This window comes from Cydia strobilella, chromosome 23 (assembly GCF_947568885.1).
Source record: "Cydia strobilella chromosome 23, ilCydStro3.1, whole genome shotgun sequence".
In the NCBI taxonomy this organism is placed as follows: domain Eukaryota; kingdom Metazoa; phylum Arthropoda; class Insecta; order Lepidoptera; family Tortricidae; genus Cydia; species Cydia strobilella.
Window position 1 is genome coordinate 6,696,307 of NC_086063.1, and position 15,194 is coordinate 6,711,500.

General features: G+C 40.7%; 1 protein-coding gene, 1 long non-coding RNA gene and 1 other non-coding gene across 4 annotated transcripts in view; 1 reads left to right on the forward strand and 2 right to left on the reverse strand.

Annotated features, from left to right (window-relative positions):
- Window positions 1-9,205, forward strand: part of LOC134751913 (uncharacterized) — a 521,238-nt gene extending 512,033 nt beyond the window's left edge. The window contains exon 3 of the long non-coding RNA XR_010128718.1: window positions 8,026-9,205. This is a non-coding gene — a long non-coding RNA (uncharacterized LOC134751913). The remainder of the gene's footprint in view (window positions 1-8,025) is intronic.
- Window positions 1-15,194, reverse strand: part of LOC134751883 (heterogeneous nuclear ribonucleoprotein L) — a 599,604-nt gene that overhangs the window by 147,868 nt on the left and 436,542 nt on the right. The gene's annotated exons all lie outside the window — the stretch shown is intronic.
- Trnat-ugu (transfer RNA threonine (anticodon UGU)) lies at window positions 2,412-2,483 on the reverse strand. The gene has a single exon. It is a non-coding gene; the product is annotated as a tRNA-Thr (tRNA).

Sequence of the window (15,194 nt, forward strand, 5' to 3'; positions counted from 1 at the left end):
TTTAAGATTTCTTCTAAACGGAACATTTTAAAACTATTGCAACCCTCTCTGTTCGAAGTGTTATCACAGGATGAAACGCCCTGCCGACGGCGAGCGGTGCGGTGATAAAAAGCGGCCGTTGGCATCATGTCAAACAATTTTTCAGAGCACAAATTTAAATCTCAAGTTTTCTCGATCGAGCTCAGACTGACTTCAATCTGCTCCCATTCCCACTGAAAGATAGTGAATTAAAAAGAAAATTAACAAAAAACAATGAAAGTCGTACGGACCACTTGCAGACCAACGAAGAAGCTAGTGAAGTCATTATAATAATATTTAAATAGCGCTTCGAACGAAACTAACGGCCAAGCTTTACAAAACTAAACTACGGTTTGAACAGTGGCTGGTAAATAAAGAAAACTAACAACCCAGTACAGTTTTAATAATAAAATGAAAAATTGAAATTCTGGTACCTTTCCTCTTTTCCTCTTCCTTTCAGGCTTCGTCGACTAAAAACTTGGTGTAGGCCTCCTTCAATACCCTCAATTTTCACCCATTAAAATACCTTCTCAAAAAAATAATAAGTAAAATCCCGTTTCTACGTACAACGCCGTGAAAATAGTCGTTGTTGTAAATGGCGCCAAATATTTTTTCACATTTTAGGTTTTTTATTTATTGCGGTAACCAAACAAACTTATCCTATTTTAACCAATGCCTTGGACCCTAAATGGTCGCGTAATGTGTAGTTTCAGTTCAGAGGAGTGGAATTTCCTCTATAAAATGAACTCCCTGTCGAGATTCTCTTGAAGAACTATAAGTATGGGTTCTTAAAAAAGTATTTTAAATGGTCGAAAAAGCCCATTTTAACATCCCTGGAGTTGCAAAAGCCATGCAAATGCGAAAGTCATACGTAAAAAATGACCCTAATTATTTTGTCTCGCTTGCAGCAAAATCGAATTTTGCTCAGTTTTTATCCAGTGAAGTACCCTTGTAGCTGCTGAGGCGACAAATATATATTTTCTTTATTTATCCACAAACCTGCGAATGCAACCGGCCCTCTGTAAATTTAAATTGCGTCTTGATGCAACCGAGTCCCATGCACCGGCGAAATGCAAAGCGATGCATTTGCAATGCAACGCGTTGCACCTTTCAGATTTAAATGTAAAGTCTTTGTTATTGCAGTTTCTATTCAAAGCATTTTTTATTTTTCTCCAGTACAAAATATCGCGGCGAGGGCAATCTGAACTGAAACTCGTAGATTAAAACGTGAGGTTTATTGGGGTTATTCCGTAAACTGAGTAAATCCGAAATATAAACAAGTGTGAGTCGGACTCGCCCACCGAGGGTTCCGTACTTTTTAGTATTTGTTGTTATAGCGGCAACAGAAATACATCATCTGTGAAAGTTCAAATGTCTAGCTATCACGGTTGATGAGATACAGCCCGGTGACAGACAGACGGACAGACGGACAAAGGAGTCTTAGTAATAGGGTCCCGTTTTTACCCTTTGGGTACGGAACCCTAAAAAAACTCCGGAAAAAATATCCTAAACTAAGCAATTCTGATATATTGTTACATGAGAATAAACGCAGTGAAATATTTAACCCGAGTAAGTTTACACTTTTTAAATCGCATCATCAAAAGAGCAATACAAAAATTCAACAGGCAGTAAAAGTAATATTCCAATAAATTTAATACCGATAGACGCATTTTAATATCGTTTCCGGAAAAGCCGGAAGCTCACAAAGGCAGCTTTCATTGCGTGGAAAGCTCCAACACTGGCAAAAATGCATTTATAAAGGCTGGCGTCCACTAGGCTCGCCGATGCGGATCGCAATAATTCGCCTTCTATACATTTACTATGAAACTGCGTCTATTGACGAAGAGCCGCGGCGCGTCGAATCGAATTTACCGTTCATAGTAAATGTATAGAAGGCGAACTATAGTGGACGCCAGCCTTAACATGTGAAATGCACATTGCACATACACCGTGGGCTCAAATAACAGGGCAAACTATGAAAAAGGATTGTTTGGATTGGAGTAAAAAACTGTCTTAACGATAAGAAAAAAGCTTCGTTCGCAAAATATTATATAATTTTGAAGTTATTCAAGTAAACAGTGGCGGCGCGTCAAAAATATTAAAAATAGCCGAAGGTAAATTGGCTTTGCTATTCTTTAAAAGTTGAAGGAAAATGCTGAACTGTCAAAAATCAGGCAAGTCAGGGAGATTTGAATTTGATGGATGTCCCGCCACTGTAAGTCTGTCATGAAATGTATGCAAACGTCGTAAGCAATCGATAGTGACATGACAGTGTCAATTGCCAACAGGTGCTTGACTTAAGGCGCTAACTTAAAACGTTAGAATTACATTGTTGTTATACCTAAACTGAAATAGATAAGATACACTAAATAAAAAGGAACCAAGTCCACTGGTGGCCGAGGCGGGAATCGAACCCGCGTCTTCAGCTTACACGGCTAACATCCTGACCACTAGACCACCCGGCCACGGCGGTACCGTCCTAAATTCTCTGTATGCTATATTTGAAAGGCTAGGCGCCTTTGACCAACTCTAAGGGCAAACAGTGTGTGCACCTCCTCTACGAAACACCTGTATAGGTACATTGTTGTTATTAACAACATAACAACATTCATCACGTCACGTCACGTCAGGATCAAGCTCGATGGACTTAAGAGCTTTTTGAATAACCTTCAGAATATAATAAAAATGCACTTTAAATGTGTCGCTATCGGTTTAAATCACAGCACGATGTATTGAGAATGTATAAATTAAATTAAAATTAATTATCATTTATTTCAGGCCTAATACACCCATATGTGTTAGTAACTAGTAAAATTGTGTTAATAGCTAATAAAAATAATGTTAGTGCAATTACAAAACAAATTAACATGCAAATTAACTAATGACTAGGAGCTAACTTAGGGCTAGGACACACCGGATGAGCCTTATAATTTAACATATCACAAAGTTCATATATAAAGTTCGTGCAATACTTTTTAGGGTTCCGTACCCAAAGGATAAAAACGGGACCCTATTACTAAGACTCCGCTGTCCGTCTGTCCGTCCGTCTGTCTGTCTGTCTGTCACCAGGTTGTATCTCATGAACCGTGATAGCTAGACAGTTGAAATTTTCACAGATGATGTATTTCTGTTGCGGCTATAACAACATCCCATATACAACAAACGTGATTTTTTTGCTGCTTTTTTTCCGTAATGGTACGGAACCCTTCGTGCGCGAGTCCGACTCGCACTTGGCCGGTTTTTGTTTTTGTTAAGTATTTTTGGACGTAAAATGTCAAATTAAGTACTTATAGAAAGACATATTTGTAAATAAACAATAATAATGCTTGTTTTATGAAAACTATTTGATTTCGCGTTCACGTGAATAAGTGACATTTCCTAAAAAATCCGATACTACCTTGGAAGTCTTCGCCTAACACGTTTTAAAGTACGGATTCCGCTCCTGAAGAAATTTATTTTATTTCTCATGCTCGTGAAGTTGACCACCCCATTTCGTTTGCCCGCAAATGGCATATCTATATCGTTAGTTCATCGTTAGTTCACGTTTGTTCAGTAGGTAAAATCGTTAGGACCCGATTCCAAAGTCGATTTTTTTTTTAAAAAAAAGGGGGTGGCTGTCTTCACGCTAGCCACCCCAAACCACTTTTTGTTAGTTTTTTTGGTCTAGATAGCAAGATATTCGTTAGTTCATGATTGTTCAGGCATTGGAATCGTTAGGACCCGATTCCTTCATTTTTTATTTTTTTTTAAAGTGGGGTGGCTGTCTTCACGCTAACCACCCCACCCAGAAATCAGTCAAACTAACCATGTGAATCCATCGGGCGACGTTAGTTCACGTTTGTTCAGGCATTAAAATCGTTAGGATCTCAATAGATTTGCTATAAAAAAATAAAATCAAAAAATTCATATTGGCCGGCCGAGATAGTTCAGCAGGGGGGGCGTAACAAGCAATCGACACATACTAACGATTCTATGCCCTAAATAAGCATCTATAGACGATATACAACCGATACAGTACGGTAACTTGCGGGTATTCAAAACAGATTAAAAGATTTTCGTGGTTTTATATATTTTTTATTCTATGGTGGTGGCTGACTTCACGCTAGCCACCCCAAACCATTTATTGTTAGTTTTTTTGGTCTAGATAGCAAGATATTCGTTAGTTCATGATTGTTCAAGCATTGAAATCGTTAGGACCCGATTCCTTCATTTTTTTTTAAAGTGGGGTGGCTGTCTTCACGCTAACCACCCCACCCCGAAATCAGTCAAACTAACTATGTGAATCCATCGGGCGACGTTAGTTCACGTTTGTTCAGACATTAAAATCGTTAGGATCTCAATAGATAAAAACATAAAATCGAAAAATTCATATTGGCCGGCCGAGATAGTTCAGTAGGGAGGGTGTAACAAGCAATCGACACAGATACTAACGATTCTAAGCCCTACATAAGCCCGATATAACACCGACACAGTACAGTAATTTGGCGGCATTAAATAAGGTTAGACAGGCAATAATAAAATGCAAAAACTTTAACTTATGCTCCTAAGTCGACGGCTGAAAAAAATACTCAGAATCGGGTCCTTACGATGCCACTTGCAGAATAACATCATCAGACTATGTTAATTCACGATAGGTAGGTCATTTGCGGGCGATCAAAACAAATTTGCCGAAAAAAAAAAACTTGAAAATTTTAATAACCCAACTTATGCTCCTAAGTCGACGGCTGAAAAAAATACTCAGAATCGGGTCCTTACGATGTCACTTGCAGAATAACATCAGCCGACCATGCTGATTTAAGATAGGTAGGTCATTTGCGGGCGATCAAAGCAGGTTTTGCGGAATAAAATAAAATTGGAAAATTTTAATAACCCAACTTATGCTCCTAATTCAACGGCTGAAAAAAATACTCAGAATCGGGTCCTTACGATGCCACTTGCAGAATAACATCAGCCGACCATGCTGATTCAAGATAGGTAGGTCATTTGCGGGCGATCATAGTAGATTTTGCGGAAAAAAATAAAACTTGAAAATTTGAATAACTCAACTTATGCTCCTAAGTCGACGGCTGAAAAAATACTCAGAATCGGGTCCTTACGATGCCACTTGCAGAATAACATCAGCTGACCATGCTGATTCAAGATAGGTAGGCCATTTGCGGGCGATCAAAGCAGGTTTTGCGGAAAAAAAATTGAAAATTTTAATAACCCAACTTAAGCTCCTAAGTCAACGGCTGAAAAAAATACTCAGAATCGGGTCCTTACGATGCCACTTGCAGAATAACATCAACCGACCATGCTGATTCAAGATAGGTAGGTCATTTGCGGGCGATCATAGCAGATTTTGCGAAAAAAAATAAAACTTGAAAATTTGAATAACCCAACTTATGCTACTAAGTCGACGGCTGAAAAAAATACTCAGAATCGGGTCCTTACGATGCCACTTGCAGAATAACATGACCAGACCATGCTAATTCAAGATAGGTAGGTCATTTACGGGCGATCAATGCAGATTTTGCGGAAAAAAATAAAACTTGAAAATTTGAATAACCCAACTTATGCTCCTAAGTCAACGGCTGAAAAAAATACTCAGAATCGGGTCCTTACGATGCCACTTGCAAAATAACATCAGCCGACCATGCTGATTCAAGATAGGTAGGTCATTTGCGGGCTATCAAAGCAGATTTTGCGGAAAAAAATAAAACTTGAAAATTTGAATAACCCAACTTATGCTCTTAAGTCGACGGCTGAAAAAAAAAACTCAGAATCGGGTCCTTACGTTGCCACTTGCAGAATAACATGAGCAGATCATGCTGATTCAAGATAGGTAGGTCATTTGCGGGCGATCAATGCAGATTTTGCGGAAAAAAATAAAACTTAAATACTCGTATTTTAATAACCCAACTTATGCTCCTACGTAGACGGCTGAAAAAAATACTCTGAATCGGGTCCTTACGATGCCACTTGCAGAATAACATCAGCCGACCATGCTGATTCAAGATAGGTAGGTCATTTGCGGGCAATCAAAGCAGATTTTGCGGAAAAAATAAAACTTTTAAATTTGAATAACCCAACTTATGCTCCTAAGTAGACGGCTGAAAAAAATACTCAGAATCGGGTCTATACGATGCCACTTGCAGAATAACATCAGCCGACCATGCTGAATTAAGAAAGGTAGGTCATTTGCGGGCGATCAATGCAGATTTTGCGGAAAAAAATAAAACAAATACTCGTATTTGAATAACCCAACTTATGCTCCTAAGTCGACGGCTGAAAAAAATACTCAGAATCGGGTCCTTACGATGCCACTTGCAGAATAACATCAGCAGACCATGCTGATTCAAGATAGGTAGGTCATTTGTGGGCGATCAAAACACATTTTCCGGAAAAAAATAAAACTTGAAAATTTAAATAACCTAACTTAAGCTTTTAAGTCGACGGTTGAAAAAAATACTCAGAATCGGGTCCTTACGATGCCACTTGCAGAATAACATCAGCCGACCATACTGATTCAAGATAGGTAGGTCATTTGCGGGCTATCAAAGCAGATTTTCCGGAAAAAAATAAAACTTGAAAATTTAAATAACCTAACTTAAGCTTTTAAGTCGACGGTTGAAAAAAATACTCAGAATCGGGTCCTTACGATGCCACTTGCAGAATAACATCAGCCGACCATACTGATTCAAGATAGGTAGGTCATTTGCGGGCGCTCAAAGCAGATTTTGCGGAAAAAAATAAAACTTGAAAATTTGAATAACCCAACTTATGCTCCTAAGTAGACGGCTGAAAAAAATTAGCTGGAGTTTATCGGTTTGAGTTACTGGAGGTTTCTCATGGAGGCTGATGGATGAGCTGTAGGGGTTGTTGTGGAGGCTCGTAGGGGACCACATGGTTCCCACCTCAGTACTCATCGGATGAGGTTGAGAAGAGTATACCTATGAGATGCGGGATGCACGATGAGTTCTCTTGTCGAGATTCAGTTGTGCCGCGCATCCACTGATACAAGCCACGGGACTTGGGGCCCTTCTAATCTCCCTGAGAGTGTTGAGGTTACATTCATAACAAGAGAATAGAGGTATGAGATTGAGAGCAGATGGAATTGTGCGCCCATCGAGTGTTGATTCCTGGTCAGTGCAATAGCTATTTTATACTGTGCTTTGTATACATAGAGATCCATGTAGCGAGGTTATCATTACATCCCCCTTGGAGTAAAACTCCGCTACAACTTTGCTGAAGGGTACAAGAAATGAATTTCAACGGCGACTAATTTTGTGTAGCCGGAACGAGGGGGCTCATTTCAAACAATTTATCAGTTAAATAATTTAAGTGTAACAAATTGATAGTAAAATAAAATTAATGTTAGATTTAACGATCATTTTTATTTTTAAGACCAAATGTTGGTTAGAGAAATTTTATCCTGAATAATAATACTATCGATTAGTATAATAAAATAGGGAGTGTTTGTTTTTTTTTATTTTAGTTGGTTCGAGTCCCGTGCGAGGCAAGCGAGTTTAAAAAAATCTTTGAATGTAGTTTTGTTTCTTTTTAAAAATAAAGGAATGTCTCCTTTAAGTAAAATGAGCCAGCTTAAGGATTTAAGGTAGTTTCCCTCCAGGGCCCGACTTATCTTTCCACGCTGTATAATGATTTCAAATAAAAAAATAAAAATAGCGTCAAATACATCATGCCCAGAGCCCAGTCCATCATCTGATTAAATGTATTGCTGCAGGCGACTTTGACTTATAAATAGTTTTCTTACGGAGTAGTTGTATTTTGTACTAAGCATGATATCTTAAGCTGCATTATCAGCAACTGGGTATAGGTGAAAAAAAATCTGTTGTTACCACTGTTACCAATTTGGTGGTACCTAGTGGGAATAATCATTTGAAACCCCATCACTGATTGATCTTCCTATGCCACCAATCAAAAATTGTTAGTGACAAGAAAGGGCTGTTTCCGTTAAAACTTATTTGTTCTTTACTATACTATGCCAAGTCTTGAAATAAACAGGTTGCAGGCGTCCATAGGCTACGGTGACTGCTTGCCATCAGGCGGGCCGTATGCTTGTTTGCCACCGACGTAGTATAAAAAAATAACACCAAAACTTGTCACTACGCATTTTGTACTGATTATTATCAAAATATATTGAGACATTAAGTAGTATGATAGGCAATTTATAATAATTATTATAACATAACAAAAGTATATCCGACCCGGGTATGTCCTTAAACTACGTCCAAAAGAGAGGTATGGGCACTGTGAATAACATCTCGCTTTGTGTGGTAGGGCACAGGACAGCGGATGTCATTCCAGATCTAGAGCAGAGCCCAACTGGGGAGGTACCTCCACCTTACAGAAAACCGCAGCCAAATAACACTAGACCCTACTAATAGTGTTGTGTTCCTGCCGGTGAGTAAGGTTGCCAGAGCTCGAGGGAGAGGAGTGTTAGGGTCGGCAACGCGCATGTAACTCCTCTGGAGTTGCAGGCGTACATAGGCTATGGAGACTGCTTAACATCAGGCGGGCCGTATGCTTGTTTGCCACCGACGTAGTATAAAAAAAAGTCAATGTAATATCGCACATATTTGGCACTAGTTGTAGTTCATTTTGATCTTAAATTGTACATTGTATTTTTTAACCTATGTTGACAGTGTATATGATCAGTAAATTCAGTACCTATAAATAAATCTATATGTTTCGCTATATTTATAATTCTATATCCTCCTATTGTCAGTAGGCAGGAGGGTTGTTATCTAAAAGGTATGCTATCAGTGCCGGATAAACCAGTGATCAAATAAAGCAGTTGCTTGGGGCTTTATGTATAGAAGGCACCAACATTTCAGGGAATTGGAGAGAGGAGCAAACTGTGGTGCGCAGATGATTAGAACTTATCATCTTCCTCGCGTTATCCCGCCATTTTGCCACGGCTCATGGGAGCCTGGGGTCCGCTTGACAACTAATCCTAAGAATTGACGTAGGCACTAGTTTTTACGAAAGCGACTGCCATCTGACCTTCCAACCCAGAGGGGGAACTAGGCCTTGTTAGGATTAGTCCGGTTTACTCCCGATGTGTTCCTTCAGCGAAAAGCGACTGGTAAATATCAAATGATATTTCGTACATAAGTTCTGAAAAACTCATTGGTACGAGCCGGGGTTTGAACCCGCGACCTCCGGATTGAAAGTGCAGATGATTAGGACTAAAGGCATAAAAAAATTAAATGTATTGAATGATAAATAAAGTGAAACAAAATAGGTAAATAACTAATTATGTTCTATTGTCATAATTAGAATTTTTTTTTTAGTACTACAATAAAATTATAGAATAATAAACACTTGTCACTTTAAGTAAGTTAAATCTTGCAAGCAGATCTTGTCAGTAGAAAAAGGCGGCAAATTTTAAAAATGTAGGCGCGAATTGATATCGTACCAAAGAAAATTTGAATTTCGCGCCTTTTTCTACTGACAAGATTTGCTTGAACAACTATATGTTAAAATTGGAAATTGTACCAAAATATATATCGCTCTCTGTTTAGCACCTACATTATTATTATTATTACTATATACGAATGCACAGGCAGCTTAAAATAGCTGATACGTGCATATCAATGTCCTGCACTTGTGTTTTGTCCATTCGTAAAATGTTTGTAGAGTCTGTTTTTAAAGGAGTTCACTGAAGGCGCACTGATTACGGATTCGGGCAAACTGTTCCACACTTTCACTACACGGTTAGACAGGAAGTGTCGTCTTGGGTTGCTACTACTCTGCGTCCGTGCCAGCTTCAGAGAATGTCCTCTCAGTCTGTCATTCATATTCCGAGTGAAAATGTCACTTAACCCGGGTACGTTGTAGTGTCCTGTGAGTATTTTGTATGTTTCTATTAAGTCACCACGTTGCCTTCGCTGCTCCAAGGTTGTCACTGTTGTCAGGCCCAATTCCTTTAACCTATCTTCGTAAGATCGGTTGCGAAGAGATGGCGCCAATTTTGTTGCTCTTCTTTGGACTTTTTCAATAAGGTTGATGTCCTTTCGGAAATATGGATTCCAAATTTGGAACGCATATTCCAATAAGGATCTTACAACCCGGTCACAATATCTGTGCACCTGACCTCGTGACGTCATATCGGCTGTCTGGGTACGGTGTGAAAAAAAGTTTTTTCGAGAAATGTGGAGGTGTAGCGGCAACGAAGATGCTAACCGTACTGTCGCACCGGGGAGTGCGCGGAGAGGTGACAGGGGAAGCGGGAGAGGCGCCACATTCCAGCGAGGTGCACAGATATTGTGACCGGGTTGTACGTATGTTTTATAGAGTTTAATTAAAATATTCTTTTCCCCTCACTAGCTCGGAAAGTTGTCTTTTATCCTTTAAAACTAGCAGGGAAAAACGCATTTTATCCACTAGTGGGGAAAGTAATTTGACCTTGGATGGAGCGTGTTTAAGTAGCTTGACAGATAACAAAACGTAAAACGCTCATAATAATGATTCGTTTGATATTAATTATCATTAAACAAATGGTTTGAGAATCTAATAAAAAATACCAAATTTAGCTTTATTTAATGATTTTATGTCATAGACCTTAAAGTTCCATAAGAAACGTTTGTTTTTTAATAATGATGTTAAATATAATTCTGAACGCACAAGTTGAGTCAATGCAATTTCAAAACGCATCATTGACATTTCATACGTCAGAATTTCAACATTGTCAACAAACTTTTTACTTACAAACTTCTCACGTAAAATACAGAATTTCCAGTTTTTTGTTATAATATCGTAAAAAAAATAGTGATTCCAGTGACGAAGATGATCTAACGCCTGTGGATGTTGTACTTTCCTCGCTATGGTGAGGGGAAAAGTTTTGTGTTACACACGGGTGCAAATGTGTTTTACTTCTCGTGTGTTGAAACACTCGCTACGCTCAGGATTCTATTTTAGAACCACTCGCTACGCTCGTGGTTCAACTATAGAATCATTTCGCTTGCTCGTGTATCAATTCCACACTCGCGGGTAAAATACAACTTTGCACCCTTGTATAACAAATAACTATATCCATATAACGGAAAGCTTTCTTAATCATATATAAAACAGAGTTAGCCTTTTTGGTAAAACCCAAAATGTGTTCCTCCCAATGTTAAGTTATCAGCTATAACGACACCAAGATCTCGCTGGGAAGCAACACTGCAAATTGTGAGAGAAACGAAATATACAGACCGATACATCGCAATTCATCTGCAGATGCCTCGCGGAGCGAAGCCGCGAACGCGAGTGTGGTCGATTTCGCAGATCAGCGAACTCGACTCCACTCTCGCGTTCGCGGCTTCGCTCCGCGATTCGCCCACGAGTGTGGAGGGATCTTAAAAGATATCGGCAGATGCCGTATCTGTGATGGGCTTTATTAGTTACCCACCATAAACCATACTATGTGCACCATACTCCTACTGAAATATACATGTATCTTCAAGTATCTTTCAGTAGGTGTAGCAGAGAAAGCGTCTTCTAGTATAAGACTGTCCCGTTCGGTCCATTCCCCCCACCGCACATGTATAAAGCCCCCTCCACACACGAGTGGCTTAAGACTGTCTTGTACGAGCAAAGAGAATCCATGACTGATCCACTTATATACTAAGCCCCCTCCACACTCGTGCGGGAATCGGGGCGCGAAGCCGCGAACGCGAGTGTGGAGTCTAGTTCGCTAATCAGCAACTTATAACCTTCTTATTTTCTTTTAAAGCCTGGCAACCCTTATTTGTGACCGGATTTTTGCAGGCAACCCTATACCATTGTATTCGCAATAAAATTACCATTATTTTGATATACAATTCAAGCGTCAGACAGATGGGTGCAATTATCGATTTTAACTCACCCGTTTAAACACGGCAACCTCATAATAGTGACCGGAAAAACATAGGCAACCTAATTTATTCATGTTGTACAAGTTGTATACTTTCCATTGGAACTTATTTTGTTCGTCAGACAAATCGGTGAAATTTAAAGAAAAAAATATATTTTCAAAAATTTATTTAAAATAGCCTTGACCATATTTCTTTAGGCAACCCTATTTATTTATGTTCAGGAACATATTTTCTTTCATAAAATATAAGTTTCATCCGTCAGACGTATGGGTGAAGGTCGACCATATTGTAAATGTTATAATTAGACTAACACTTAGTTTATAGGTTCCCTAGTTTAAGTATCACTAACAAAATATGGATTTTTTGAAAGTCTGAATTAAATATTTTTTTTTTTTTTTTTTTATAAGCCGTATCTCCTACTAGTAGGACTTTCGGGATAAAATGTATCCTATGACACTCCCGTGATCAAGACGAATCTAACGATACCTCATACATCAAAATCCATCAAGCCGTTTAGGCTACAGGAGGCCACTAAGAAACAGGCATACATACATACATACATACATACATACTTACATACACTCGAAAAACATTACCCTCCTCCTTTGGCAGTCGGGTAAAAACCGAATGACGTCATCCCGAATACGGCAAATTTAAAAAAAATTTAGGCACCAAGAGTTGACTTCCCATAGAAAATTTTAATTTCGCGCCTTTTTCTACTGGCAAATAAGCCCAGTACAGACGATATGATAAAATCGACCGATTTGATGATGAAAAATTGGCGTCATGGTGATATGATATTTGAGCGCTCTAAAACAAAATAAATAACTTCTAAACTGTCTATCCTAAAATTATAAAACCGGACAAGTGCGAGTCGGACTCGCCCACCGAGGGTTCCGTACTTTTTAGTATTATTAATATTATATATAGCTACAAAACCACTCATTTCTCATATATACGTTTTATTTGGAAACTAGAAGGGTTACACCGAAAAAAAAAAAAGTATTGTATAGGGTACGAAAAATGTAGGTCCAGAAAAATATGGATTTTTTGGACAAGTGGAAGACGACAAAAATGTTGGACGGCCCGGCTAAACGGTAAGACTTAGTGGGGGGGTGCTCGACCAAATGTCATAGAGGACCCTGGGCAGTTTCTGAAGCCGCCATTTTTTTTTCAAAATGGCGGATTCAAAATGGCGGCCAATTTTCAAAATGGTCCTAGCGCGCTGAAATTTCGGTCACGTAATCTCGGGGTCCCCTAGATTGGTATGGAAAAAAAAAATTTCAAAAAAATCCAAAATGGCGGAAAAAATGGCCACTTTTTTTTTGTATGGAAACTTTTAAACGGTGCGGGATGGGTGGGGGGTGCTCGACCAAATGTCATAGAGGGCCCCGAGAGAAGTACGACTGCATTTAAAATTTTTCAAAATGGCCGACTTTTTTTTTTTTTTTTTCAAGTTGGTCCGAGCGCGCTGAGATTTGGCATGCGGCGAGCCTCGGGGCCCGAGATTAGTATGTCGAAAAAATTTTTTGGAAAAATCCAAAATGGCGGCGGACAGGGGCAAAGTCAAATTTTCGAGTAGGTTAAGCGAGCCCGAAGGGCGAGCTTCAGGCCGGGAGGCCGAAGGCCGACTCCGCGACGGGCCGTCAGGCCCGGAGCTTCACCCCGAATGGCCAGGCACCCTCAACCCCCAGTAATTTTGGGCGAGGCCGAAGGCCGAGCTGCGTTAAGGCCGAACAAAGCAAAATCCTATACAAAAAGTGTCTTAAGCGAGCCCGAAGGGCGAGCTTCAGGCCGGGAGGCCGAAGGCCGACCCCGGCGGAGGGCCGAAGGCCCGGAGCCTTCACTCCGACTCCCAAGCGTGCCAACCCCAAGTAATTTAAAGCGAGGCCGAAGGCCGAGCTGCGTGAATGCAGTGCTCCCAAGAGTTCTACCAAGTCAACTGTCTCGATAAGCGAAGCCGGCGGGCCGAAGGCCCGACGGCGAAGCGTCGAGGCTAGCGAAGGCCGAAGGCCGAGCTCCGCGTAGGGCCGAAGGCCCGAAGCGTCACACGAGAGGGGGAAGTTGGAGCTTAAACACGACCCAATAGTGAAAATGTCTTAGACGAGCGAAACGGCGGGCCGAAGGCCGAAGGCCGTAGGCCCGACGTAAGCTTGTCAAGACATTTTTACTATTGGGTCGTGTTTAAGCTCCAACTTCCCGCTTACCGCCCACAGCAGAACCAACCCTCCCCAAGTGTCTTAATAAGCGAAGCCGGCGGGCCGAAGGCCCGACGGCGAAGCGTCGAGGCTAGCGAAGGCCGAAGGCCGAGCTCCGCGTAGGGCCGAAGGCCCGAAGCGTCACACGAGAGGGGGAAGTTGGAGCTTAAACACGACCCAATAGTGAAAATGTCTTAGACAAGCGAAACGGCGGGCCGAAGGCCGAAGGCCGTAGGCCCGACGTGAGTTTGTCAAGACATTTTTACTATTGGGTCGTGTTTAAGCTCCAACTTCCCGCTTACCGCCCAAAGCAGAACCAACCCTCCCCAAGTGTCTTAATAAGCGAAGCGGCGGGCCGAAGGCCCGACGCTGAGCTTCGAAACCCAGCGAAGGCCGAAGGCCGAGCTCCGCGTAGGGCCGAAGGCCCGAAGCGTCCCTTACGATTTCCCAAGCACGCGAGGCCGAAGGCCGAGCTGCGGGTATGAAGTGCTCGCATGCGGATCTTTTCTTTCTACCAAAAGTACAACTTTATTACTTTTTCCATTGGAAAACAAAACTACTGCACCAACAACAACAACAACAACAACACAACAACAACACAACAACAACAGCACCAACAACAACACCTCAACAACTACAGCACCAAAAACAACAGCACCAAAAACAACTGCACCAAAAACAACTGCACCAACATCAACAACAGCACCAAAACAACAGCACCAAAAACAACAGCACAAACAACAAAACAACAACAACAGCACAAACAACAACAACACGATGACCGCGGGGCCCTCGGGCCCCGCGCACCGCGCAAAAAACTAGTTAATAATATATATAGCTACATCCCCACTCATTTCTAATATACGCCTTTTATTTGGAAACTAGAAGGGTTACACCGAAAAAAAAAAAAGTATTGTATAGGGTTCAAAAAATGTAGGTCCAGAAAAATATGGATTTTTTGGACAAGTGGAAGACGAGGATTCCGCATAAGAGCACGCCGAAACGGTAAGACTTAGTGGGGGGGTGCTCGACCAAATGTCATAGAGGACCCTGGGCAGTTTCTGAAGCCGCCATTTTTTTTTCAAAATGGCGGATTCAAAATGGCGGCCAATTTTCAAAATGGTCCTAGCGCGCT